This window comes from Peromyscus californicus, unplaced genomic scaffold (genome assembly GCF_007827085.1).
Source record: "Peromyscus californicus insignis strain IS unplaced genomic scaffold, ASM782708v3 Scaffold_6__1_contigs__length_162567912, whole genome shotgun sequence".
NCBI classification, from domain to species: domain Eukaryota; kingdom Metazoa; phylum Chordata; class Mammalia; order Rodentia; family Cricetidae; genus Peromyscus; species Peromyscus californicus.
Window position 1 is genome coordinate 9,936,517 of NW_026294584.1, and position 26,076 is coordinate 9,962,592.

General features: G+C 36.4%; 1 protein-coding gene across 1 annotated transcript in view; it reads right to left on the bottom strand.

Moving 5' to 3' along the window:
• Sema3a (semaphorin 3A) overlaps positions 1-26,076 on the bottom strand; it is a 479,305-nt gene that overhangs the window by 287,608 nt on the left and 165,621 nt on the right. The window contains exon 3 of the mRNA XM_052720980.1: positions 19,085-19,162. The gene's annotated coding sequence lies outside the window, so the exon portion shown is untranslated. The remainder of the gene's footprint in view (positions 1-19,084; positions 19,163-26,076) is intronic.

The following is a 26,076-nucleotide window of genomic DNA, read 5'->3' on the forward strand; positions in this document are numbered from 1 at the left end:
TCTCTTATGGTAATTCACATAGGAACAGTGCTGATATACAGAATAATTGTATGGCAAAAGACTCATTTATCCATTTAGAATGAAACCCCCATGTCGTCTTGATCCTCTAGTCTTTGTGAAGGTTTAATTTTGAAAATGGCAGCACAGTTTCAAGTTTCAGAAGATTAAAAGGTGGAGAGTCTCTAAGTGTTTACTTAGTCTTAGCTCTTGCATTTCTGAATTATGAAAACAATTCGTTCCTTTTTTCCTTTGTTATTGTGATAAGAGATCTTGGCAACAAGAAATTTAAGGAAGAAAGGGTTTATTTTACAATTTAAGAAATAATAATTTTACATCCCAGCTAATAGTCCATCAAGGCAGGAAATCCTAGCAGGGGGACTTGAGACAGTCACGTGGCATCCACTGTCAAGAACAGAGAGAATTGAAGTTTGCTCACTTGCTTGCCTGTGTTCAGCTTGATTTCTCCAACAGAGTCAGGACCCCTTGCCTAGGAAGTGGTGCCAACCACAGTGGGCTGGCTTCTCCAACTAATTATCTGAATTAAGACAAATTCCCACAGACATGCAAACAGATGAACTCAATGTAGACAACCCTTTGCTGGAACTATTCTTAGGTGGCAGATTCTAGGTTGAATCCAGTTGACAATTAAAGCCAACCATGAAAAATTCCTAAAATTTTCCTGGATAAAGGACAATCACTTAGTTCGGACTAGCTTGCTTTGAATATGTCTTTAGAGGCACTAACTATGATAGATGGTGGCAGGAAGGAATGCTAAAATGCAAACAAAATATTTAAATGAGAATGTAAATGTTAACTTTAGTTCAGAAAATGAACATTGGTTCCTTTTCTAAATCCAGATGGCTTTGGGACACAAGGAAAGCAGATGACTAATTTGAAGTCAAATTAAGTTTGTGCTACTGTGTGTCTGTACACATACGCAAGTGTGTGTGTGTGTGTGTGTGTGCGCGCGTGTGTGTGTGTGTGTGTGTGTGTGTGTGTGTGTGTGTGTAGGTGCACTCAGTGTGAGAGCACATGTGGAAGTCAGAGGTTGATATCAGAATGTCTTTCAGCATCTGTTCTTCACCTTAGGTTTGCGCATTTCCCTACTCCTGGAGCTTTCCCTTTCAGTTAACCTGGCTAGCTGAAAGACAAAGCAACTCCTGTTAACAACTGTCTCCTGAAAGAGAGTTAGCAACTCGTGTTGCCTTTGGGAAGCACTGAGGTTGCAGGCATGTGCCAAGGTGCTCAGCTTCTGTCCTTGTTCTGGGTTCTGAGCTTAGTTTATTATGTTTGTACAGCAATCACCAAGCCATCGCCATAGCTGGACACGCAGGTAATACTAGCGTATTTTCATTCTCTTTTAAAGTAAACACTGTGTGCCTGTCTGTGAGCAGGTGTTTGTGTTAATCTCCAGGCTGTCACAGGGTGCTAAAACAGTGAAGAAACCATCTCCAAAGGTCAGTTTCTCTTATGACATTCTAAGAATTATATTACCCTTTCATTTAAGTTTTGTTAATATTAATGAATGAGCATAGTAATAGAACCGTACATAGAAAACAAATCAAGCAGACAAACAGAAAACACAGGAAGCCCCAAATCAATCTGGTTGCCTATGGTGATCATTGAGGTCATTGGACTCTTCTTACAACATTTCAGGGTAAGAGCATAAAAATGTACTGTCAATTTATGGAATGTAAATGTTCCACTTCCTTTTACTCATCACAATCTAAAACAAAATTTGACTTTCAGCTCAAATATCCCCCTTTTAAAGAGTGTTAAGTGATTTCAATAGATAGCTGGGCCCATGTTAGACATTATTCCTGGGAACTCAGTGGTTTTCCCAACTCAGCCTGAGGCTAATGGCCGTCAGAAGGACAAGGCCATTAATTTTCTCTTCTCACAATCAAACTCTCTCCCAGGTTTCTAGACATTGTTGCCTTTTGTCTGATAGGTCCATTGTGTTTCACAGGCTAAAATCCAGAAAAACACCAAGCAAAGGTTTCCTAAAGATACACAAACTCTAGTGCTGCTGAACGCAGTGGGGACACCGCATTCAGAAAGCCTTAGCCAGTGGTTCTGTTTTCTTACAATTAGATGGAAATCAAAGCCATGCGGCCCCCAACAGGGACCACAGCAGGTGAGAAGTGTGCTCACAGGACACGTTCTGCTGTGCTGGGCTATTCCTGTACATTTGTTTGGATCATGTGTGCACACTTAATTTTATCTTATTATTTCTGTTGTGATGGTGAAGGTCCATTTGTTTCTCTCACTTATATAGTTTACCTACAGTTCCCAGTGATTTCCGAGAAGAAATTCAAGCTTCTCTCAGCAATGAATAGGTTTTCTTTGATGTTTAAAAACAGAAGGAGATACAGCAGGTGCCTGAAAATCTGTAGGAAGATGTTAGACATAAGCAAATAGCAAATGTCAGACTTTATGCCCTGCCAAAGGCCATTCTAGGAAATGAAAGTAATATTGTGTAATAAAAATGTGGGAGAAAAAAGTGTGTGGGTGTGTGTAAACACACACGCATACTCAGTTTGTATCACAATTGGATTCTTAAAAAATGTAGTAATGGCAATAGGAATTCATAAATTCTAATTTATTTAATAGTTGCAACAGTCTCCTTCAACTAATTACTGAGACAGAAAGACAGTATATCAACAGCTCTAAGACTAATACAAGATTTAGCCCGTATTTCTGTATTACTTTTTAGCTTTCTAGTAGTTTCATTTTGTCTGTAACAAGATGTTTCTTATTAAAGAAGCTGCATAGAAAAGGATTTTGATAGCAGAATATTCATTGGGAAAGGAATAAAAATAGCTATGTAAAAGCATAAGCCCTCAAATGCCACATAGAAAGTTTGTTTAAAATTATGAATTCATCTCATCTCCCCACTCCAGGCAAAAGATGTCTACTAGTCAACTTTTTATTCTTATCCTAAGGGAATGAAGAAGAGAAGACCTGAGGCAGCTCAATGCGGTAGTAGAGGCTTTGGTTTGACATCCAGCCAAATCAAACCCTTTCATTCATGTCTTGAGTTTTCACTGAACTCAGTGCCAGAACCCGAAGGAATGCAGAAGAGAGGGGGGAGCACAGATAAAGGAAGGAATGGGGTTAGAATTGGAATTTGGTATACAATAACCCTCTTTAGAAAAAAAAAGATTTTGGGAATTGTTGAAAACAATTTATCTAGCAAAGTAGAACCTGTTAAACAGTACACAACAAATACAAATGTCTTGGAGAGAAAAGAGAAAGCAGCATTCATAACCATCCAAATCACAGCCTTGGCTATGTAGGAGTCTTAAATAATTTCATGCTGACAGCTAACAGTTCCTGAACTTTATCTCTTTTGTCCACAAAGTAGCTCTGTGAAACAGCAGCTATTGTTTCCTCCTATCTTACAGACATAGTTTAGAGAACCTTAACAAAAGTATAGGAAAGAGAAGAGAGTGAATCTATAATTCAAAGGTAGGAGATTCACTCAGGCCTCTCCGTTCCCTCTCCTACTTTGCATTCTCATTGTTGACCATTATACTCTACTGTTCTAGGTTCTGGATATGCTACTCATATTCTGACTTTTCATTGTAAAGAACTGTTTTTAGAATGAGTAACAGGACTGAAGAAGCTATGTAGTAAAGAACTTGCCTACTATAAGCAGCACCTTGGGTTCAGTCCTCAGAATCATAATTGACACATTCATTTATATCTTCAGTGTATGACCATCTAAATTTCAATCATTCTGTTTTCAAACTCCACCCACAAGATGCATTCTCAATTTTGTCCTTCCAAATACATTGCTCTACCACTGTCTCCTCCTAGGGATGGTCTTTGTCTTTGTCACTGCACCTCTCCACCCTGCTGTGTTCGGAGAGTTTCGTGTGCTACTCTTAAGGCGCATCCTTTCTGTAAGTTGCTTTCTATATGAACTATTACCTTCTTGTTTTCACTCACTTTAGAAGATGGTTGTCTTGAGGACCCTTTCTTTTTGAAAAACTAGAATGTTATGATCTATTAACCATAGATTTCAGATACCACTCTTGTGATTTTCAGTTGTTAATTGTAAATTGCACATAGATGGAATATCATGTGACATTCTGCTAATATATAAACTGGGTGGTGCTAAAATAATCTATATAATTGGGTAGAGTTTTGTAATAGGTAACAAGGTTATGACTGATTGCATGCTACCCTTCTAACCGAAGTTCTTAAACCTGAAACGATGTAAAGCATATTTTATTAACAAATTTCTGTAACTGTTTCCTCCAGTTTTAAAATCTGACAAGGATATGATTTCTATCTATCTATCTACCTATCTATCTATATTTATCCAGGAATGTAAGTTACCATCCAAACCTGGCCACTATGCTGTAAAACTGCAATTTCAATGCTTAAGAAGTAGAAGCAGGAGGATCAGAAATTCAAGGTTATCCTCAGCTATACAGTGAATTGAAGGTCAACACAAGCTACATTTTTTTAAAATAGAAGGAGAAAGACAAGAAAAGGAAAAAGGAAGAGAGCCCAAACCAGTTTTTATTACTTCAGATTTGTGATTGCATGCATTAAGAGAAACTAGAACCCCTGGTGTTCTGTCCTGGGGCCACTGTGTAAACCAGCCACAGCACGCACCACAAATGGTGGTTGTTCACAGGATGCTTGTCATCGCCAAACTCATGTGTAACTTTGGGGTTGGTCATCGCCCGCTAGTTCGAGCAGCATACAGAAAAGGTTATTAAACTCTTTATAAGATAAAAATTATAGCAGCCTAGTTCAGTGCTGGATTATATAAACATGACGTCTGCCATTTCCACCTTCATTCCAGCGTACACCCATCTTTGTGTCACCACTGCCCCACATGCATGTACAAAACTGGGATCCATTTCCATATATTTCACACACACACACACACACACACACAATCTTATTGTAAACACAAAGTACTGTTACTAATCACTAAATCTTTAAATGATTCAAAATTTGTCTTACCTGTTTTGCTCAAATATGAGTGGTAATTAATTTAGGCTTACCAATTTATTGCATGTACTGTTTTAATGTTTTCTGACATAGCTTCTCATGTAGCCCAGGCTGGCCTTTTGCTGTTTCTGTAGACAAGGCTGGCCTTGACATCCTTACTCTCTGACTGCTGCTCATGAGCGTTTAAATTACAGACACTCACCAGTGCACACCATGCCCGGTTCGTGCAGTGATGGGGATCCAACTCAAGGCTTCATGCCTCCTGAGCACCCTTTCAACTGAGCTCCACCGATAGCTCCAATTCATTTTTTGAATGCACAGTGAGATTACAGAAAGTCTAGGAATGCCTCTTGAGCCTCGGCCTGCCTGCATTCCAACGGTCTCTTCTCCCCTGGGGAAGTCTGATTTTCAGGGGTAATTTCTAGGTATCCCTACTTTCATGGTTTTACTTCAGAACATTATTGGATGAATAACACCCCCCCCCCCCTTTTAAAGAACTTTGTAGATGCAAACTGCGAACTAATTGGGAACAGGAAATCTTTTCTTTTGCAACCAACTTTCATTAGTATTATTTGTCTAATTATAGCATTATGTCACGTAGTAGTATACCATTTTCACCTAAAATTGTGCAGATAGTTGAATGAAACCTGACAAGTTTGGTTATTGAGTATATATAATAGGACATATATTTTATAGAGTAAAAAGGGAACTCAAAGAGTTCACAATATATATCTTATATTATTTAGACCAATTTCAGGAAACTAATCATAAGTCATTCTTAATAGACTCTTTTCTCTCTGTTATATTAATCCAGAATGTTGTTTATATTACTCCATTCCATATCATGTGATATCATATTTAATGAGGTGCAAGATGGAAACTTTCACATAAAAATTTTAGTTTGTCTAAAGATACAGGTAAATTTTATTATTTTACCATAAATATTTACTTTACACATTATATAAATGCCGTTAACTTTTCATTCCTGGCTTGTTCATGTAACTGGCAAAGACATCTACAGGAATTTAGGAACACAAGAATGCGGAGACGGTGCTGGCAAGATGGCCCCTGGGGTGAAGGTGTACGGTAGAAGAAGAGAACTGACTTCTGTAAAATGGGCCCTGATCCCCATGAGCACACTGTGTACCACAGCACGAGCACGCGCCTGCCTCCAAGCACACACGCAGAGTCAGGTTTTGTTTTTTGTTTTTTGTTTTGTTTGTTTGTTTTTGATACAAAGACTCTCGGTGATGTCTCATACTCAAATTTTATTTAAAATTTGCTTGACCAAATTCCTTCTTATCCTTAGACATCTAATTTACATGCTCTCTACTGAACAACAACGAAAAACCCTTAAATATGTTTTATAGAGTATTCTAACATTACACATTTCAAACTTGAAATTTACATCACATGTAAGACTGTCACGTCATAGCATCTTGAAGTAAGATAATGCCACCCAGGCATGGAATAAGCTATTCTCTTCATGTACATTGCTTGGTCTTAATTTGTCGCTGGGCTCAGGCTACTGGTACCCCTCACTAGCCATTCCTCAGGTCAGATGTGAGTAGCTTCTTAGGTGGCAAAGCTGCCCCCGTCCATTTAATTCCCTAACAAGTTCATTTCTTTGGGCCAAATAGTCATGCGGGGCACCTGCCGTTCAAGTGCTGAAGAAGTATCAAGCAAAACCCGGCCACAGCTGTGCTGTAATCATTGAAGTGTGCCCAGTGCATAATGGCACATTAGGTAGGCATTGATCACTGCCAGTTTATGAGGTCTCTTACAGAATTAGGCAGACTCTTTCACTGAAACCCATGGAGCAGAAATTGCTACTTCTAAGCTAATCCATTTTCAAATTACCATCCAATTGTGACTGATGACCTCACTACAAATCCGCTTATCTAACTAACCACTCAACCAACAAGCAGAATCAGTCCTTATTTTCTATTCCTTTTAGTTCTTTACCAAATACAGATTCTTTTTGCCATTCTTAGTCACCTTAGGTGTCACTGCATCTGTGAAGATAAACATGAGGAATGTTAAATGCTGCCTAATTGTCATTGATAATTTGGAAGGTTGAAAAATGGGAAAGGAGAATATGCAATTGGAGAGTAACACTTGGATCTAAATAGGCTGCTATACATTATGGCTATTTCATTTCAAATAATTTAGTCAGAATTGAATTATACTGAATCTCTGACTCAAACAATCCATCATCACAATATGTCATAATTTCTTGATAAATAGTCTGGGTGCCATCTAATGACTCCAGTGGATCAAACTAAAAGTGAAAGTGAGAAAGATGAACCTTTATTATGAAAAAGAGAAGAAACAATCAGTGTTATTTAATTGAAGGCAAACTAAGTGGAGATGTACTGACAGGGGACACAATACTAGGACTCTCGAGAGTGGACTGCTAATTCCCCTCATCAAATCTTGTCAGAGAGGTTGACATTAATGGCACTATAGTTCATATAGGCCAGTGGATCCAAGAATGCACACAGAAAGAATGTATTAAGGGGATCCTGAGTCTCTGCTCTTTAGAAGACAGTCATATGTTGTAAGTGCCAAAGCCCTTTGGACATACTATTAGGCTCAACAATGCTGCATGTCTTATAGTTACTTACATTGTGGGAAATATCTTGTCTTATTCTATGAAATTGCTTCATGTTGGCCAGTTGGATGAACTATAATTGGTGAATATATTAATAAATATATGGAAATATAATTTACACATTTCATGTAGCAAATTATATACAAGCAGTAATTGGAACGCAGTTGCAGCAAAATGATAGAATGTATGTTTACAAATGCATCAGACAAAGCCCTAGTTAGGAAAATCTCAGCCTTGGCAGGGTGATGGATGAGGAAGAGGAATAATTATTTCCATGTCTATAATTAACGCACATATTTTTGAATGTTTCCAAGTCAAGCATAATCGGAATTTAAACATCTGGACCAATCGCTGCTGTGGAGCACCACCGTGGCTGTTGAATCCACAGTGCCCTGTGCAGTGGACTGGCATAATTGCCTATTCAAACCCAGCCGCAGCACTTCAGTGTTCTGAAAGCCTATCTTCTCAAAGGCCTTGGGGCTGCTTTCTCACAGTTCTTTCGAATGACGCACGTATGCCAGGGGTTCCTTCTGAATGCTAATCAACAGCACTTCAGCTACTTGTGGTCTAGAGTAGAATAAGTCATTTGTGGAGGAAATACTATCCATTCAAACTTACCTGCTAGTAGGCAGGATGAACAAGACAAAGAGCAGATACAAAAGAGAATATTTCCACTTCTGTTAAAAACCTCAAGTTTAAAAACACTATCATGAGCGATTGCCTGTACAAGTAGATGGGGAAGTGCTACAAGTGTATACATTGTAGAATGTAATGAAAACTATTTCAGGTGCATTATCTTTTGACTTTTTAACACTTCTTCATGTATTTCCAAATAGTTAATATGTTCAAAGAAAATCAGCCTCCAGTCATCTGTTGGTGAAAATTAATGTCAGCCTTTAACTAATTATATTATTTCTGCCCAGGTTTCCAAAGTCAACCATAGCTTTCATATTCTGCACCACATAGGTCAGCACATCATTGGAAATATCCACAAAAGTCCATTGAGGTGATTAAATTTTGTAAGAAAGAACAGCCTCATAGGAGCATAATACTTCTTAGGGAAGTGTTGTTTTCAGAATCTACATCATAAAAGAATCTGCCATAAAATGAATAACTCTCTGACAAATACTTTAAATTAATACATAATATTTAATAATTTAGATTCAAATAACAACGCTTAACTCTTCACCAATGATGGACATGTGTAATAGCTCTGGAAGAGCCAATACTCTTGTCCTTATTGACATATTTTAGTAAAATTATACCTTTCTGTTTTAGTACATATTTCTTGAAATTTTCTTAAGAATTAATAGCCATATCATATCCTTCCATCCAGAATGCATCCATTTCAAAGAATCACAAAAGACATCAATTTCCTTCATTATAATTTTCACCAGTTTGATCAAGAAATATCTCCTTATCATTAAAATATTAGAGCATGGAGCTGGAGAGATGCCTCAGTGGTTAAGATCATTTGTTTCTCTATCCCAGGACCTGAGTGCAGACGCCAGCATTCACGTGGTGGTTCACAGTGATAGGTGACTCCAATTGCAGAGAATCTGCTGCTCTTTTCTGACTTTCCAAGACACAAGACATGCAAGTGGTTTATGTACATGCATGCAGGAAAAACATTCATACCCAATAAAAATGAAATAAATACACCTTAAAAGATATACAATTAGCACTTTACTTAAGCTTTCTGCACATGTAGCTTGATGTGCAGCTATTCCCTACATGTTTTGGCCAATTTTACATTATCTTATTTGTCTGTATTTATAAGTAAGTAGATTAGGTCACAGTACACTGATGGTCATTATGAAAGCAAAGTTAAAAACCGAGACGTACTCACTCCACCACCTTCAGCCTTAACAGATTGGACTGAAAATTTTAGAGCTCAGTTCCCTGATGGCATTCTTGATTATGGAGTAATTTCTTTTATCCCAATAATTAGTCATAATACATAGAAAATTCTAAATATTCAGGAAATGAATAATAAAAAGAATGTATCATCAACAAACTTGCCTCTTCTCTGTCTACTCAGACTTCCAGAGAAGGAATAATATATGTATAGTTATTTGTGCCCCACAGAAAGAAGTTCAGAAAATATCTCTGCAATAACTAAATTTATTAGTCGCTTAATCTTAAAACTCCTTTCCAACTTCCCTGACACCCCTGTTAAAAATAGATAAACTTCAAGTTTAAGATGGTGACTGGAGCATGTGGAGAATTTTTCTTTTTCCTCTGTTCTCCGTGTGCCCTGTCTGTCAGCTGTGGATTTTAATGTGACATTTTTCTTAGCTTCTTTACATTTCTACTGTGATCATTCCATCCAAACCTGGCAATCAAGAGTTGAGTGGAATTTCAACTAACACATCTCAGATGTGTGTGCTCTTAGCCTGCGGGATATGAAAGGACTTAATTCAGGAGGCACCTCCGTCTAGCATCAAAGTCTAGACTAGCAATTGGTCTAGAACATTACTGTAACTCGGTGGTCTCTTAATTTAAAATACAAATTAATCAAAATGCTGACAGTATCATTTTTGTTGGATGAGTGACATCAGGTTCATTACTTTTGCGGGCTGACTCTGTGTTGTTAACCAGGAAGTAAAAGTAAAGATTTACTTCCTTCATAGAATGCAAATGTCATGATTTATCTTCTGCCTGGGGCAAATTTTTTCAAAAGAATACATTTTCAAATTTGGAAAATATTGAAAATGAATAACACATGCTTCCAGTAAGGGAAAATAATCTTTCTTACTGAAGCTCAAAATTTTTATTTCCATATATAGGCTTTCTTTAGTATGTGATTTGAGACAAATCAGTTTGCCTTTCTTATTTCTTTCTTCTCTATACTTAAGTGGGTTGTGAATAATTTTCTCTGAGTAGTATTTTAGTCCTAATTTTCATTTATTTGGTAAAAAGAAACTAATGTATAAAAACATAGCAATTATGTACTTGGATACTCTAACTTTTACCTCCCTTTCTCTCTAGTATATCACATCTTCTATGTTCTGCTTTAAGATATAATTAAGGCTTTTTCTTATGATTCTGAGGGGAAAAAATCGATCAACATGTTAATGATAATAGATATTATCATGTATCCTTGGGTTTAATAACAAAGTCTATGGATACTTGTCAAAGCCATTGTATAGACACATACTATTACATATTATTAGAAACAATAAGAAATTATGTAAATAAGCACACATGATATTCTAACAAAAATCTGTCTAATAAAATAATCAACATGTTAACTAAGCAATTACTAGTGAATAAAACACTTATGAACAGAATTTCAGTTCCCAAATGACACAGGAATTTGTAAAAGTCATATACTAAACAGCATTGTACATGTGCTGAGTATTACAAAATATTGATATTTTTCCAGAAGACATATTTAGGGGAAGCCCAGAGTTTGAATAGAGTTAGCTGGTTTGGGGAATGGGATTCACAGTGATGAATAAGGTAGCCCAACTGAAATAACCACATGATGGAACCATATTTCCATCCAACTGCCCCTCATTTAAATGACAACTTCAGGCAATATATTCTTCTAATCATTAAGAAATTAAATGAGAGTAATAGAAAGGATTGAAAGAATACTTACTTTTCATGCTATCTAGTATACACATGTAAATGCTTGATTATATAGGTATCATGTTTTCTTTCCTACTGAATATGGGGCAGAGTGCCTGTCCTCCAGTAGTTAGTACTATATGAGGAATTCTGTCTGCTCAACAAAGCAAGTTAGGGTAATAATTAAATTATAAAACTGTAATTGGTATTACTCATGTGAGCTGTAATGTCTTGATAGCCTGTGGTTTTATGATTGTGAATGTGTTATTTTATACCTCTTTGTATTTTGCATATGCTTTTTGTGGTAGCTTCACACCATAATATCCAATGAGAATTCGAAATTCTGAAAATCCTAATATTATAAGACGTTAATGGACCATTATTTTAGATTTTACTAATTATTTTCCATGTTAATATTGAAATGTATAGTTAAAAGGATCACAGCTGAGCAGTATAAGGCTCTTTAAAGTCACTCAAAAAAGTGTCAGCCTGATAGTCCTGTTCAGTAAGGCAATTATCTGAATATAATCCCACAGTTTTTTGGGGGGATATCTAATCATGTTTGAGAAAGCAGAATTAAAATGCAGAATGTTTAGAGATTTCATCTGAAATCCTGTCTCTTGGTGAAAAATAATTCAATGGTTTGGTTTGGAATTTTTAGCTTGCAGTTTTGGAACAACAATACCAAGAACTTGATGGTGGAAACTCAAGGGAACTGGTATCCACGTATTTAGAACGAAGTAGAGTAAGTGTCGAACCCTTAAAAAGTGAGGTTTTGAGTCCCAGCTTTGAAGTGTAGACTAAATGGTTACATTGAAAACATGGATTTATGCACAACATTCTTCAGATATAACTATTACTAATACACTGTTTCCTTACACTTATTTCTTCATTGTTACATTTATTTCTGGTTAAATTCTGTAAAGTAATTACTGAAGAAGAAAGGACTGGGGCTGTTTCCATAGCAACTTCCTCAGACCTCAGGCAACTCCCCAGTGAATCTGGGTATTACTTGTAGACATAAATTGTTTCAAAGGCCAGTTGTGGCCCAACAGGGATATAGTTTTGATGAAACCCAGATGAACTGCAACTGTATTTTAGTCTATACTCCCGCTTAAACTATAGTCAATTACCTATAGTAATAGTAGAATAGAAATAACATGAGTAATGAAATCTGCAGACCATCCCAAAGCATCATTTCAGCCAGCCAATGTCCAAACCCTCCTCCATCGACTTCTTACTAAAGCAACTTAGCTTGAATTAAAATGGACAGATGTAGTTTTCCATCTCTTACTGTGGTATAGGTGCCAATAGTTGTATAAAATGATACTTAAAATTTGGTCAGAAAAGAAAAAAAAGACATATTACTTATTGTCACTTTAGACATCTGTTTCTGAGAAGTAGACGGGGGAGTTTCCATCCCCATCAGGCCTGTGGATACACATTGTTGTCATTTATAAGAATACTGGAGAGAAGTAGGACTAAGTAAAATGTACTTGATTATTTGTTAAGATTATCATGCAAATTCCAATTAAACCAGGCAAGTTTCCTCTGCCTCCCTTAACCCCAGAGGAAGGGATAGCAGAGTATAAAAACAAAGAGAAATTTATTCATCCCTTAAGTCCAAGAGAATGATAAAATGCAATCACAAAGTAGAGCATTGCCAGAACTTTGGAGAATGATAAATTATCATTAAATCAATTTACGTAGAGAAGGAGAGTTGGCAAACTTAGGATAAGCAAGACAATTATAGCTAATGACTTGGAGAGTTGATTAGCACTGGATGTAAATCCTACTGGCAGACATAGGAATTGCTATGAAAATACCAACATCCTTTGATTGCTCTGAAAATATGAATAATTATCAAATGTAATGAATCTATGCAAGCTACCAGAGAAACCTGAAATTACTTGACATAGCATTCTATATGCATCATTTTGGGTCCACAATGAAAATTTCAATGTAGTGATCTACAACACACCCTCTAATCCATTCTAGCCTCAATCTTATCTCCAGCCATAACAGCATTTACAGAGCTGCTCTGATGTCTCACTCATCAACACCAATGTCTAACAGCAAATTACTTGACACATGGAAATTAGGTAAGAAAAATAATAATGGCAAACAACACCATATGAAATAAATCACTAAAGAATTTGTAGGAGACAAAGATGATGAGGAAGATACAGGATATGACAAAGTATGATTGACATTCTCTAGAAATAAAATACATTTGTTATATTAAAACCAAACATGCAAGTGAACAGGTGATAAGACAAAGAAGCATACAAGCAGATGAAACTGTTGGCACTTAAGACTAGAAAAAGTAAATGATAATTTAAACAGAAAATGTGAAAGACAAAGTAAAGAAAAAATTCTTTCGTTAAAATAATAAGAATACAAAATGGAGTCATAGATGTAAACTAAAATTAATGGAGATATTAAGTAACTTAAATATCAAGATTTTTAGGACTCTTGGGTTGTATGGATAAAGTCGGCTGAGTAAGCTACTGCCTCCATGACTCTGCTCCATTTCTGCCTGTATGTTCCTGCTTGAGTTGCTGCCCTGACTCACTTCATGAGACACTACAACTGTAGGCTCAATTAAATCCTTGGTTCTCTCATTGCTTTCTGTCATGGTGCTTATCACAGCAACAGAAAGCAAACTAACATACCACCTGTAATATATGTAAACTCAAACCATTACCATAAAGTAGGCATTACATAATGATCAAAGTGCCATTTCAGCAAGAAGATACCCAAAGCATATATGCATGAGAATCCATAAAACAACACAGAATACTGTAGTGTGAATATCACCACAGAATACAGGAAGCAATAATTTGCATAATGAACGAAAGACACAATTTTATAACAACAGGAAGAGATTTTGTCAGAAATAAGCAGGAATCCAGGAACAAACAAACAAAACCAAGCAAATAAGCAAACAAACCCCACCACTGGATCTAAAGAGGAATACGAAGCTCCTGAATCCAATCACTTTATAAAGCACTAATCATCTTTCTGTGAAGAGCAACTGTGCTGAACGATGTGATGGTTCCTGTTGGCTATCAACACAGCAGGATCTATGATCACCCAGGAGGAAACTGTCAGGCATGTCTATAAGGGATTATATTGATTAAACAAGGTGGGAAGATTCACCCTAAATGTGGGCAGCACCACTATTCACCAGCCTTGGGGGAAGCTAGTTGAATACAAGCATTCACTACTCTCTGCTTCCTGATTATGTTCACCTGGTGAACCAACAACTACCTCCAGCTCTTGTAAGCATGGCTTTTCAACATGACAAACTGTGTCCTTGAATCCTGAGGCACAATCCACCTTTCCTTACTGAAGTTGCTTTTATCTTGTTATGATTATCAAATCATCAGGAAAGCTCACTAAAACATTTGGTCTATTTCTCACCCATCAAACTTTTTTTTCTGTGAAATGTCCCTCATTTTCCAAGGGAATTTTTCTCCTAGAGAAACAAATACATATCCACTCAAAGATTTATCTGCAATAACTCATGAAAATCAATTTAAAAACACTCAAAATAAAACTTATTTTCAACTAACACTAGACTTGAAAAAAATAACTTCATTATAAACACTTAACAGAATAAAATTTAGCAATAAAAATTAGATACTCATACACACAAGTATATATATATATAGTAGTATATATAGGTATTTCTAAATAATGATGTTAATTGAGTAATATTAAAACTACTCTGGGAGTAGGGATACATAGACCTCCCTGGGAAGGGGAAAGTTTTATGGGTAGACTGGGAGCAGGAAGGGATAGGTGAAGGAATGATCGGGTGTGTGTGTGAGGGGGGAGCAACATGAGGGGAGAGAGAGATACAGATGGAACATTGCAGGTGTGTGGAAACTTAGTACAGTGGAAACTTCTTGGAATCTATAAGTGAGATCCTAGTGAGGAATCCTAGTAATGGAAGATACAGAGTCTGAAATGCCCATCTTTTGTAGCCAGGCAAGGCTTCCTGTGGTAGAATTGGGTTACATTTGGTTGAGTTGATGGCTGAGAGGTTCTTGTGGAGATTCCAAAACAATCCAGGCTCATTCTACAATAAAAAGTTTCTCTCTGAAAATTGACAGAGGAGACTTGTTGCTGAGGACAGCATCCACACAGCTCATTGAACACAGAGAGGTTGAGCTGGTGCCTGCATGGTGCCTTTGCCCCCACATTCTTGTCTCTTTAGTGTAAGAAGGTACTCTGCAGGCTATGGGAAGAGAAGCCTGGACACCAACCCAACCACAAAACCTTCCACCTACAATCTGTCCAGCCTCAAGATGTGTTGGGGTAATGGAGGCATAGAATGTGTGGGAGTGGGCAACCAAACACGACTGGAAAAAAAAGAAAGAAAGAAAAGAAAAGAAAAATCAATGAAATGATTCCTAATGATATTCTGATCAGAGTCATGTCCAGTTGTCATCTAAGAGGCTTTCTCTGGCAACAGATGGGAGCAGATGCAGAGACCTACAGCCTGCCAATATTCAGAGAGAGAGTCTAAATTGGAGGCTCTCCATCAGGTCTCTCCTCTTGGAGATAGGAGAATCCCACAGAAGAAGGGCAGAAAGATTATAAGAGTCAGAGGTGATGGAGGACAACGGGAGAACATGGCCCTCATGATCAACTAAGCAGAGATCACAAGGGTTCACAGAGACTGAAGCAGCAAGCTGGCATGGTTCTGTACCAGGTCCTCTGCATATATGCTATGGCTGTTGTCTTGGTATTTTTGTGGGAATCCTAACAGTGGAAGTGGGGGTATGTCTTTGACTCTTTGGCCTGCCCTTGGGACTCTTTTCCTCCTATTGGGTTGCCTTGTCTAGGCTCCATATGAGGGCTTTACCCTTGTCTTATTGTATCTTATTTCGTCTGTTTGGTAGTCTTATCTTGGAGGTCTGCTCTTTCTGAAGGGAAGCAGAGATGAGAGTGGATCTGGGAGAGAAGGGAGCTGGGATGAGTGGGCTGAAAATGAGGGCCTTCAACCTTGAACCCAGTGGCAATTATAGACCACTGTTCTTCTCAGCATTGTGATTACACCTTCTTCCTTCACAGCCACACATTCTTAATTTTCCTTATGAAGTGACGTGGGATTTTATTTTCCTCATTTCTCTGTCAGTGTTTCCTTCTCTCACCTATAGCCTCCTTGATGTCTTTGTCCTTCTTCAGTGAGCACTCAACAATATGATATTGGCATATAATAAATCTAGAATTTATTTAACATCAAACACACCTGAGAAAGGATGCAGCCAGCACTCCATAACAGCAGAACTGTTCTTGCATTAAGGAAAAAAGTATAAAAAGGAATCATGGATCTTGCCATGTTCACATTATTTAAACATATATATTTTTCAACAACAGAAGTATTTGAACCAGCAAAATATATCATCCATCTAACCTTAAATGTTTAAATAAAACTTTCATTTCTATTGCTAAGAGTAAAAATCCCATTCATATTATTTTGTTCAAAATTTCAGAGCATTTTTTAAAATCCCTGAACTTCTCCACCTCGGTAATGATTATTGCACTCACTACCTCTATGAGACACATTTTTATATTTCACAAATAAAAGAAACCATGAAGCATTTGTCTCTCTGTGCCTAGCTTACTTGGCTTAACTTGCTGTCCCTAGCTTCACCTGTGTTGGTAAAGAGCAGAGACTCCCCTAAGTTTTCATTCCATTATGTATCATTTCAGAATTCTACTTCGGATAGGAGAAAACATTCAGGAAGCTGGTGAGCAGCACAGCAACTACAGCAAATATATTGTTTTCTTTAAAAAAACTACAACAATAGATGTTAAGTGAGTGTTAATTGATAAAAGTAACCATGAGTGGCAAAAATGTAGGAAATGTGAATCATCTATGCACAGTAAAATCCTGAATTATACATGATAGATACATATTTTTCTGTAATTTTTAATAAGAGGGTTGAGGGAAAAGAAAGATAAAATGAAGGCCACATGACTCACACCTTGAGATGAGTATACCAAATTTTCCATACAAATGATATATATGTATACTGGTTTAAGTATACTTAAAATAGTCAAAACATCAAGACATAAATTCAATTTTTCATGATACCTATTACATATAATATCTGGGAGTTAATTTAAGAAATTTTTGTCATATTTGACACTGAGTCTTTTACCAATATTCATAAGTTTACATTCTACTCTCTACTTCCTTTCAACCCAATAATGTACATTATTAATTATATATAGTGATGTGAGACTCATCAATATGTGCAGTTGAAGGTTTTATGAATTGATTCTTAAGATACTTGCTCTTTATTTGATTCAACACTAAAAGACTATTATGACAGGCACTAAAACCACACCAAACTGCAATTTTATTTTCACAAATGTAGAATGCTAAGTCATGCCTGACAAACATACCTTTTGTATATTCCCTCCTAATTTTGTGTCTTTTGAAGATGTTATAATCAGAGAATCAGAAACTGACAATTTGGTAAAAAGAAATTAAATGTTTAGTCTTGGTGTGTATGCTACATCCATAAAAACCCATCCAGGGAATTAGTATGGGCAGAGGGAGCTGAAAATGAGATCATTCTAACAATATATAGTTTATACTGTTGTGCCAACACTAAATATTACATTCTTAGTAAGAGAATTAAAAATCCATACAATGTACTATGAAGCTTATCAATTCTAACACAGTCTTGAATCAGTGAGTCTGGACCTTATATGGTTAACGTGTTGCTGATGTAAGAGGTTTCTCCACATGGCCGTTCTAACATTGGCTTCACAAACATAGCCTTATTTTCTTCATAATAGTATGAAATATACAGGGAAATTTTACTTCTTTGCGTTAAGAATAATAAAATCCAGCCGGGCGGTGGTGGTGCACGCCTTTAATCCCAGCACTCGGGAGGCAGAGCCAGGTGGATCTCTGTGAGTTTGAGGCCAGCCTGGTCTCCAAAGCGAGTTCCAGGAAAGGCGCAAAGCTACACAGAGAAACCCTGCCTCGAAAAACAAAAACAAAAACAAAAAACAACAACAAAAAAGAATAATAAAATCCAAAGAAATCTAATAGAATTGGAAAGTTAAAATTAAAATAAAATTCATGAATTAATTTTATTCTACTCAATGATCCTTAAGGTAAGAAAGAAACACACATAAAGTCCATGTTTGGTTTTCTCCTTTCCAGTTCCACACACATTTTTAACTCCTGTGTTCATTCTCCTGATTCCTTAATAACAATGTGCACAACAAGGCAGAATCACAATTCAACACTGCTAAGTGGTCTCCCTAATTTATACAAAAACAAATCTTGAAACGATGCTGAAATGAGCTAAAATAACCTGTGTGTTCACATTCAGGATTCCTACTGTGGTTTGCTTTAAGGCGGATAGTTCAGTTTCACATCTTTGGTGAAAATTAAGATAACAGTTGGAACCTGACTAGTGCCCTTGCTTTTGGCTCTGCAGTCTTTGAATGGGTTCTGACTGATAGTAACCATATGTGCCCCAGGAAACACAGACAGGGCAGGTTAGCCAGGGGGTTCTTCTGAATGGCAATATGCCTACAGACCAGTTACCTCTCTTGGGAAGCCTCTGAGAAAAGTGGTCAACCTAGAGAAATTCGGAAGCATGAGGATTTATTAATCCTTTTATTAAAAAATAGTAGCAATCAACTTTCTGGTATTTATTCTAAAACTGAAACGTGGCCTTCCTATAAAGTGTTTTCTTAAAATGTTGGAACTCTCTCAAATGTCCAAGTCATTCCACAGAAGAGTATTCTGTGACAAAATGAAGTGCTCTTAACTTATAAAATGTATTTTCTAACTTACCCTCAAAGATATATCAGTATATCTAATTTTTTATGAGAATTTTTAATATCCAAAAACCATATATTTAAAAAGAATCTTACCTCCTTCAAGTTCTTACTGCCAGAGAAACATTTCTTCAGTCCAACTTGTTATTTTAAGGACCTGAACATTTTAAGTGCCTACAAAAATAACATAATCATTGTTAGAATTCAGTCTAAATTCAACATTTAGGCATCATAAGCAGAGATTTCTCAAAACCAAAAGTTACCCTCAAAGGCCTTGAACTCCTTCCATATCTTTACTAGAACTGTAAAATGGCAGTCCAGGAAAGGGGCCATAGCAGGCAGACATTAACTTCGGCACCATCTTCTCCGACTCCACAGAAAAAGTTAACAATTTATATTCACTAAGCATATTGAGAACCCTTGAAATAATTTGTGTTTGGGGCTCTCATAGAAGAAGCTGCAACCCTAGCACACTCTACTGCTTTGTCTTAATGCTGTGATGTTCTCAGCCTTCTATCTATGTTGAAAGGCTCCAACTGACCACACAGCTAAGCAGTCCCATCATGCTACTGGCAGCAAATAACTGGATTTCACTTCAACACCAGGTTTGTATTCATGATCTAGATTGTTATTCTGACTAAAGACAAAAGCTGAGGTAAGAATCACGACTGAAATTTTAAATAAATTTCAAAACAAACTTAAGCAATTTCATTATACTATACCACACACTTTGTAAGAGTGACTAGATATCTATCACATTGAATAAATGATAAAAAGAACTTAAAAAGAACAAATAAAAATAATTAGGATATGATCCAAGATTTAATATTTTATTTTTAGAAAGAATAAGTTTGCTCAAAACAAAAAGAGGAGTAGGGAAGTGGAGATTCAGAAGATTCAAAGATTTATCTCATTAAACTTAATGTTATCAAAGTTCAAAAAACCAGTAGTGTGTTATGTTCTAAGTGCTGAACTAACAGCTGCTTCATAGCTAGAACTATGTCTTTTGAACTGTACAATTTTGAGAAATAAAGAGTATTTTATGTTGCTGTATTTTTGAGAACTATATACTATTCTTTTAGAGTCAATGGGTATTTATTATTACTCTTGCTATGCGAAAAAATTAGAGAAAAAAGTAAGCCTTGGTTTAAGCAAAAGGATAATTCTTTAATCCAATTGTAAAGACAAACGTCAATGCCACTTTAAACATCTTTTGGATGTGTGTATTATAGGGTAGTGAGATTGTTTCAAGGAATTGATTAAGGGGCAAAAAGGCCTTGTGGCAGGAGGAGTGTTTCTAAAGTCTCATCTATCTAGAGTTTTTCATTTTCCTGGTGCCATGGTTAGCAATCAAAACCTCATGAGAGGCAACTATCACTGAGCCACATTCACAGTCTTCATCTGCGTAGATATGAAATTCCCATAATACACAATAAGAACGGAGTCTGAGGAAGTTAGATAGGAAAAGCTTAACTCTTAACAATGAGGGAAAGTGGCATAATTGGGTGGAAGAATTAGGCTGAGCATACAGCATTTGCCTAGCATCCAGCCTGGAAAAGAAAAGAAATAGAAGATGGAAGAGGGATAGCAGCGCACAAAGGCTATCTCTTAATGTCATGGGGATGTAACTTTCAGGCTTTGGGAGAAGAAAAGCGACTCCTCAGGATGTGGGGCTGAGGAGCTAATAGAGTGCTATCTCACCTCCAATCTTAATGATTTAAGTGGTGTTAGGAGGAAATAGCTGCCTCTTGAAAGATGGTGTGAGAAGCGGTCAGGAGGCTTCAGGTGCAAAGAAGATAAGGGAGAATACACAAAAGTGTCTGAAGATAGAAAGGCTTTGTTGGTGAGGTCCAGAGAGCATCAGGAGACAATCAGGAGACAGAAGTAGAGGATCAGGATTAGTTTTAGTGATGGCGATGACATGAAAGTTCTGGGTTCTCTTTAGTGACTGACACAAAGCAAGAAAGTGGGCATGATAAGGTAAGTCCCGAGTTTCCCCAAACAAACCACAGTGATTAGTCTGAGTGTCAGTAGGATCAAAGGGATGTTATGATGTTTTGCTAGGAATGTCCAGGAATTAGGGGTATCCACTGCACTCTTGACCTGAAAATGGGTGTCTTCTAAGAAAGATCTTTCTAGGTTAGCATAAAGGCAGTCTTTCCTTCCTCTTACACTGCTGGCCTGGAGGAGAAAGGTGTCTGTCATATGTGGACTTCCTTCTAGCATACATAGAGAATTGGAATAAGAGGAGCAACTGTGGTAGACATGGTTAGGGATGTCCTCTTGGTGACATTTCATCTGCAATATGAAGAACTTTGTGAATATCTTGATAAAGTATTAGGAATAAAAAAGGAGCAATAAACAAGAGTGCTCTGAGGTTACATCATATGCAGAATATCCAGAAACAGATGAAGTCATCAATTGTGAGAGAGCAGGTTGATGGGACGGCGGCAGTGGTGCGAGATGTAATTCAAGAACTGCTGTGACCAAATTCAAAAGAAGAACTACAAATATTGTTGACACCTATCCCATAAACATAATTTCCTACTCTATAAAAATATACTAGTTAAGTGGAGATAGTGCAGAAAACACAGGCACACACACACACACACACACACACACACACACACACACACACACTGTAAATATTATAACAAAAACAGCTTATTTCCATAATAAAGGCCTCACAGTACAATCACAATATTGATAAAATAATATCACTCTACTAAACAGACTATACCTCAAAAAACTAGTTACAACTATAGTTAGATTTATTTACTTGGCAGGACATGCTGTCCACAACCTTGATAGCCCAAAGAACATCCTGCACGGATGAGCTGGCCCACCTCTCTGGAGAAGATTAGACGAGCCAGTGATACAACCACAGACACAAAGTAACTGTTCCAACATGACAGTTCTTTTTTATAATCCACACTATCCAATTTTTCTACAAAAGAAAAAAAAAATCTGTCAAAAGGCGCTCCATTAGTGTCAGGTAAAGATTCCTAAGGAGCAAACTTTTTAAATTGCTGTAAAATGATAGTAACAAGGAAACTTAAATGGGAAATTCCTAATACAAATAGATTAAAATTCTTTATCTTATCTGTTTTTTCTCTTTGATCTTGGCATTCTCCTGGAAACTCTAAAGGGATTGTGACTTTGACAAATACAATGTCTGGTGGTTCTTGCACTGATGTACTATGAACAAATAAAGCATTCATTCTCCGCTGAACCTGTTTTTATTAAGCAATGATTTACTAAGAGTTTTGAAAAATGAAACTGATACTGGCCATTTAATTTAAAAACCACAGTACATTTATTAGAAACACTGAAAACTGGCATTAATATTGGTAGGAAAGTTGATTTCAAATTTAAAACATCTTTCTCTTCCCCCATTTCTCATCTTTCTTTTCTTTCTCTTTCTTTTTTCTGTCTATCAGAAGAAAAGATAAGATTTGGGCAATTGCTTGGAATAAGTAAAAAATTATCAATTAGGATTTATTTTTATGTACCATGCAGAGTTCCAAATAGTTTTGATTCAAAATAATAGACTGAAAATATTTCTAATAACACAAATATTTTAATATTTAAATTACATTCAAGTGTGTACAATTTATTAATTTTAAATCATATTGTTTATCATTACTTTTAGAATACTTATTAAACAAATTTAATTACTTAAGATGTTTTTGCATTTTGGGGTTTTGACTATGGCTTCACACATACTGGGAAAGCACTCCAATACTGAACTGCATGCTTATCTTTTTGTTTTCTTAGTTTGCTTTGGGAGGTGGGGTCTCACTGAGTTATACAGGCTGGTCTTCAACTCTCCAGTGCTTGGAGAGTAACTGGTGTTTCAGGCCTGTATCACCAACAAGTCTGCTTCAGGAAATGTTTTAAGTGAGAAATTAAATTACACATTTGGTATTTGCATCAAAGGTATAGGCTAATGCATTTGAAATGCTAGGGATGGGGCTCACCAAAACAAATTAGTGCCACATTGGGCCTCAGAAGACCTAATACAGCTTCCAACATCCATACTAATGTTCTTATTTACCAAAGATTTAAAAAAAAAGTTTAATTTGCTCAACATACTTCTGTGGAATCTGTCTTGTAAGTAATTTTCTTTGATCATTCTTCATTTTAGAATATGATCATCTTTTAGTTTAGAATAGTCTTGAAACAAAACACTTCACTATTTTATTTTACACCAAGATTATACTGGCCATATGAAAAAAATGAATAATAAGACCTTCATAATAAAGAGTGCCCCAAATTACCTTTTTGGTTTTACAGCAGATGTTAACTTGACTTGAATAAATATTGGAGATAATCTGGGGCCCTTGACAGATCATAAAGGAAGCCCCACTGATAATCAATGTTTGTTAAAATCTTCTTTTAAAATTAAAGGAAAATAATTTATATAAATGGTTTATATAAATTATATAAATTGTTATTGAAATAATCATCTATCACTTAAATCATTAAACTCATTTACTTGATAAGACTATCTTCTAAATTTTTATTCATATATATCATATGATAGCTACAAATTATTTTCATGTAAATGAACCTTATGAAATATATCCTATCATATGAGTGCTAATGACATTCTGTTATACACTTATGGATCAATGCCTTGCTCAGCCATCATCACAGAAGCTTCCTCCTGCAGCAGATGGGAACAAATACAGAGGCCCACAGCCAGACATTATGCAGAGAGTAAGAGACGTTGGAACTCTCAGCCCTAGACAGGATGTCTTCATTATACCCAATCTTTAGGGCTCAAGGAACCCAGTGGAAAAAGAAGGCAGAAAGATTGAAATAGTTAGAAGGATTGGAGGATATCAAGAAAACAAAATCCTCTAAATCAACATGACCAAAGCTTATAGGAACTCACAGAGACTGAGGCAGCATGTACAGGGTCTTGCATGGGTTTGTACCAGTTATGGTCCTGGAGCTGAAAGCAGAAGTGGACACCCAGAAGTTATCTCCAACTGATAACCACTTGCAAATGAAATTTAAGCTTCCTCCAAGGGAGTCTCACTGGGAAAACAAACTACTCTTAAGGGTAGGCTGAATGCCCAGCAGTAGATGGACTATAGAAAATGATCTCAATGCAATCTTTGGCAGTACCTTGTCTCATAATGTCATGTCAGGGCACTTCCTTTTTTTTTAAATCTTATTTATTTTATTACGTTTTTATATTTTCTTTTCTTCTGTCTTCGAACTGTGCAGGTCCTTTGCACATATATCATGGCTTCCAGTTTAGTGTGGCTATGGAATTCCTGAGTGTGGGAATGAGTGGGCCTCTGTTTCTTGTGTCTTCTCTTAGGCTCTTTTCCTTCTGTATGTTTTGTGTTTGTTTTGTTGTGTTTCTTGTCCAAGTCCAATTTGTTAGTTTTTGTTTTAACTTATTTTATTATTATTCCAAAGAAGCCAGGTTGTTTTTTCTAATGAGAGACAGAAAGGGGGTTAATGCAGATTTAAGGGGAAATGGGAAGTGAATGGGAGGAGTAAAAGAAGGGTAAAACATAGTCGGAATATACTATGTGAGATAAAAACCCATTTTCAATAAAAGCAAAAAAGAGAAATATACCCTATCATAAGTACAGCATATGAACAATAGAGACAAATGCATAACCCTCCCTGTAGAATCCTTCGTTATGCTGTGGAGACTTTGTCATGATTCTAATTAAATAAAATGTCGGCTTCTCTCTCAATTCAATCACAGCTACAGACATCATTGGAACATCGGTTCTTCACGTCTGTGACACTGCTCTAAAGGAGGCTTTCCAACCTAATTTACTGCTTTTATTTTTGAAACTTTATATAGTATTGATTCGCTTTTCACTAGGAAGTTGATTTTAATTCCATCACGCTTAAGAATTAGTTCATGTTTTAAAATACCAACTGTTCGACATCTAAGCATTTATTTTTTCTAAAGTTCTATTACCATCTATATGAGAACAAACTCTGAGGACAAAATATTCAAAAGTATGAGAAGAGTGAAGATTTTGAGTCTCTAGCACCAGATAGTAATTCCCCCAAAACACAGCTATTAATTTGTAATTCTTTAGCGATAAATCAAGCTAATTATGTTGTCTGTGGTTTTTCACATTTGATCTAAAGGCTTTCATTTTCAACTAATGTTCTTTAAACTGATATTTTTCCCTCTTTTGTTAGATGGTACCATTTAAATCTTTGCTCTTGTAATAATTAGAGTTTTAAGAGATGCATAGGAACATCTTTGAGTCAGTTTGCAATAAGTCCTCAGATATATGCTGTCTTCCTATATGTTTGCCAAGAGGGAAAGCAGATAAATCATTTTTTTTTCAAATTCCCTACTATAAATTTCCTACCACAGCTTGTCATGCCCACTCAAAACCCAGTTCTTATTGTATGTACCACACATCCTTGTTCATGTATTGAATCATCAACTGTCGCTCTGAGGACATTAATGGTAGAATAGGACATGAGCGGCTGGGGTGAACAGATGAGAGGGGTGGATGAGTTTGACCAATGTGTTCTTAGTTTACATCTGAGATGGAGCAAGAGGCTCCGGTTTGCTATCGCACAAAGGATGATTACAGAAAACAATAATGTACTGTCCATGTCAGAAACGCATAAGAACTTATTTTGAAAGTTTTCATCACAAAGAAATGATAAATGTTTAAGGAGATAGGAATTTTTAACTTGATCTACACATCACATAATATATCCATAAGTTAAACATTAAGTTACTGTTTATATTTATGATTTTATGCTTTTAATTTTTGTGTATAATTTTTTAAAAAATTAATTCAAATATGAGTAATAGCCCATTTGTAAAGAACTTATTTACCTATAACATTCTAGAACCCATAGGCCCCTCTTAGCACTCCCCTCCCCAAACAAACACCAAACTCAAAACTAATAGTTTGATGCCTATAAAACCTTATTAGAACTCAGGGGGTTTATAGTTGTGCAATTGACATAAAATGTTAATCTATTGAGTAAAGCAATCTATGATTTGCTTTCCTGAAACATTATGAACATACAAACTACAGGAAAACACCACAGCACAAAGACAAACTTCCTCCATCATT